The sequence below is a fragment of the Euleptes europaea genome, chromosome 6 (genome assembly GCF_029931775.1).
Source record: "Euleptes europaea isolate rEulEur1 chromosome 6, rEulEur1.hap1, whole genome shotgun sequence".
Lineage (NCBI taxonomy): Eukaryota > Metazoa > Chordata > Lepidosauria > Squamata > Sphaerodactylidae > Euleptes > Euleptes europaea.
This window is the reverse complement of record NC_079317.1, coordinates 50,294,678-50,299,257: the sequence shown is the minus strand read 5'-3', so window position 1 is coordinate 50,299,257 and position 4,580 is coordinate 50,294,678.

Genomic DNA, 4,580 nt, shown 5'->3' with positions numbered 1-4,580 from the left:
TGTTCAGGCTATAGTCCCCAAAAGGTTGTTAGACTAAATGTTGGTTTAAGGCACCATAACTACATTGAATTCTCTGACAGTTTTCTATACATAAGCAAATTAAACACTTGCTAAGATAAATAACGCAAGGAGACATAATTTTAACAAATATATTATTATTAAGCTTTTGTTAATTAAGTATGTAAATCAACATTTAGTCTAACAACTTTGGGCCACTGGCACATATCATATGACAACAAACCTAGGTTTCCCACTAAATTCAACAGGAAGCTGCAGTTAATCACGGCTCTTCAGTGAATTGTCATTCCAAACATGTTTCCTTATTCATACACTACATTTTTAGAGTAAAGTGTGTACTTAAATATGCCCACTGACTACAATGGGATCCTAAAGTTCCTTAATTTTGGCCATAGGAGTACAAAATGTGTCAATCACCTATCAATGTAGGTCTCTCACATTGTTGACCCTTATAACAAAGCATTTACTTTCTTCTACCCCTTCACAGCACAGTAAAGTGGATTTTACGTTTCCTTTGAAATGATGTAAAAGAATATCAAATATGACAGATAGGGTTGCCAGCACCATGTTGGGAAATACCTGGAGATTTTGGGGGAGGAGCCTGAGGACGGTGGGATTTGGGGAGGGGACTTCAATGCCATAGAGTCCAATTGCCAAAGTGGCCATTTTCTTCAAGTGAACTGATCTCTATTGGCTGGAGATCAGTTGTATTAGTGGGAGATCTCCAGCCACCACCTGGAGGTTGGCAACCCTAATGAGACCTTAAGAAAGCTCTAAATACTTCATTTAACAATATATAAATTTTCTCATCATTTATAGTGAAGAAAAACATCTGAATGGCATTCATATGCTCCCAAACACGTTTTTGAATTTACAAAAAAAAAACCAACCTTCCCATAAATAAAAGAATGATACAAAATGGCATGTGATGCAGTGACATAATCTGGTTCTAATCCAGCCCATCTTTTTATGTTTTCCCCATTATGATTATTAAAAATAATCAGTTTTAGTGTGCACAGGGCTTTATCAATTCTTATTACACACAATCCAGTTAAGTCTTGTTTTTTTCAAAGAAGCTTGCATTTCACCTTGTCTCTATAGAACAGTATACATATGGTTTCCAGGCAATTTATTATCTATATCAGTATTCCCCAATGCAGGGCCTGTGAATGCCATGGCTCCTGTCAATGTGTTCTCTGGCACCCATTTACTTCTTCCTCAAAGCAAAGAGCCGATCACTGCTTTCCTCCACTTCTCCTGAGTTAGAAGTGCTTCAGAAGAGTTGAGGGTGCATCACTTTTGTGTCAGAAGGGAGCAGCCACTTGGAAACACCTTCCTCCATCCTAGGAGAATGCTTTTTGTGTGTGTGGAACTGTGCACTATTTTGAAATTGGACCAGGTTCTCATGGCAGCCATTTTGTGATGGGTCACACCTTCCACAGCAACTATTTTGTAGTAGCACCTACTAACCTGTTTGAGATTTCAGCAGGGTCCACAGGTTCAACAAAGTTGAGGGGGCCTGAGCTATACCTGTGTATTGTTGCATTTATATATTGCCTTTCTTCTTTCCTAGAACCCAAGGCTGCTTACATAGGATTCCCAAGAGGTCTCCAATCTAGGCAGCAAGGTGTGCCCTCTAATCCAAACCTGGTTAAAATTTCCCACCAAAGTGTTAGCCAAACCCAGAGCTCTTAGGCTTTAGAGAGGAAGTACATTCAAACCATGAGCACCAATAAGCTATTATTATTACGGTGACATGAACAGGGAAATGAGGCTGAGAGGCAGTGACTTGCTCAAGAGTCACCTTCCTTCAGGAAATCAATGGCACCGGGAAGGGGGGGGAGTTGTATAATATATAAAAATCACAAATAACATTCAAATAGATCAAATGCCTTTCTAAACAGACAGGTCTTGAATCACTCACAAACTACTGTGTAGGCTTAGGCACACCATTTTCAGAAGAGAACAGTAAATTCTACATCTCAGGTCAAAACAGAAGTTAATTCTGTCTTAATTGCTAACATAGAGACTATTTTAATGCAGAAAAACTTGCCCGTTTCTTGAAGACGGTAAACTTAGATGCACAGCCATAACATCTACCATCCATCGTCACAGATATGGCAACATAGACAGAGACACTTAATCCTTTTCTGACTGTACACAGCTATCCAAGTGGTCTTCCCCTTCAGAGATGAGATGCACAGTAAGGGAGATACAGTTGAGAAACATTGGAGATGGATCGCGTTCTATAAAAACGACAACCTTAGGCTCATTCAGTCAAACAAGAGATTGGTGATCTTTTCCTTTTGAATGAAAGCATCTTCAATAACAGCAGTTGTTAAGTATTGATTTGATGAATTAATAGCTTATGTCATTTGAAAGCCAGGAAGACCTACACCAAGCTTAATTTATGAACATCCTGTCTCAAGGAACCTTACACTATATTTTGTAGAGCCTCCCTAGTTCAAAGGAAAACACATTTAATTCTCCCCAAAGACACACTTTTAGGCTGCAGTTTGAATCTCCCCAAAAAAACACTCCCTTTCCGAAGATAGCAAACTCTGTCAGGAGGACCTCTGAGTAATGGGTTTCTCCATTAGTTCCCATCATGAATAATGGTTGGCAAAACACAACCACCTGCAATATAATGATTGCAAGAGGAAGGGAGCTGCCAATTTCCCTCTTCAGGGCCACAGTGACCCATTATCTTCCCAAGCCACTCACTCATCTCCACAGTTTTAAAGAGAAGGACGTTGGAGGCAATCTACTACGTATGCTGCCCTACACCAAGTGAGGTTGCAGTGGATATTAGCTTCACATTTTTGCTAAATTGAGAAGCAATTTAGTGAACATGTAACAATGACAAGAAATATACACTACCACAGATCAAAACAGCTGGTTTACAAATGCAAGGAAATGAGTTGTGGACTATACTACTGCACATAATCCATACTGTCTGTTGCTGTATGTATTATCCTACCATGTAATTTCCACATTGTTTAACATGTCTTGTTAATGCCACTATTTTACTTCAGCTCTCTTTCAGATTTAAGACAACCCTAATCCTATTACACTGTTTGCTGGATGTCCCACGCTGTTGATTGTATTGATTAAACTGTGCAATCCGCATACAGTCTTAGTGAGAAAGGAGGACTATAAATAACATAAATAAACTGCACTTCATACAGCAGAAAGAGGGTCAGATTCCAAAATTCCCTTACGTAAAAAATTTCCTGCAAACGGAAAGCTAACATGGCAAGGTATGAGACGCCTCCTGAGCTAGTTTTCTGTTTGCAAGCTTGTTTGCTTTTTCAATAAAAACTAATTCAAAGCTGGAATCCTCCACCTGAAATGTGAATTGGCACAGTTCATTCTATAACCTTAAGGCTGTGTGAATTAGGACTAAATTTGGGCTTCCCATCTCCAGCCTATTCACTGCTCAAAAGATCTTCAGCCTTTTAAATCCCGGTATTATCAACAGAGGGCTCACTTTTAAATTTTATCATAAATACATTCAACTTTGTCCGCCTACCTACCCCCACCCCATTTCTCTCTCTGGTGTAGTGGTTAAGAGAGGTGGTTTGGAGCGGTGGACTCTGATCTGGAGAACCGGGTTTGACTCCCCACTCCTCCACATAACCGGCGGAGGCTAATCTGGTGAACTATATTTGTTTCCCCACTCCTCCACATGAAGCCAGCTGGGTGACCTTGGGCTAGTCACACTCCCTCAGCCCCATCTGCCTCACAGGGTGTCTGTTGTGGGGAGGGAAAGGGAAGGTGATTGTAAGCCGGTTTGAGTCTCCCTTAAGTGGTAGAGAAAGTCGGCATATAAAAACCAACTCTTCTCCTTCTAAGAAACACATGTGAAGAGGGCCCTGCCACTCCTACCTTTGGCTGAGCTGGGAGCCAGTCGAGGACCAATCTCCACTTTTACCACAGAAGAGCCAAGCAGTAGCTCACACTCGACTGCTTGGAGATCACAATCTGGAAATCAAACGTCGAAGTGCACACGCAATGGAGACAATCAGCTTTACAACCGAGCCAGTGCACAATCACGGCCCGGCAAAACATAATCTTTCCTCAGGACACACATCTCCTGCACAAGGCGAGCTTTGGACACGGTAAAGTAGGGCAACATGAATTAGGTTAGCAGGCAGGAAACTTTGCTTCCCTGTCTCTCATCATCCGATAATATCCACTGTATCAATGACAGCGTGCGGTATGACGGGAGTTATAGTTGCATCGCTCTCAAACACGTCTCATTCTCTAGCGGAATTAGTTCCACAGAAAACTACATTTCCCAATAACACTCTTTCTTCCCTTACGCGATGCCTGCTGGGAATATTTGTTATTCCCACCCTCTCACCTCTCTCAAGAAATCTCCCGGCATTGAATTTAAGGTGGCATGATGGAAGTTGTAGTTCAAGTCGCGCTAAACTGTGGTGTATAGCGAAAGTAGGTTAGCCTGAGGAAAAACTACATTTCCCAACAGTCCGTGGGAAAAGCAAGGCTGCGCGAAGCGCTCGGACTGATGGTGGTGCCCGGCCTGAAGCCAAGTGAAC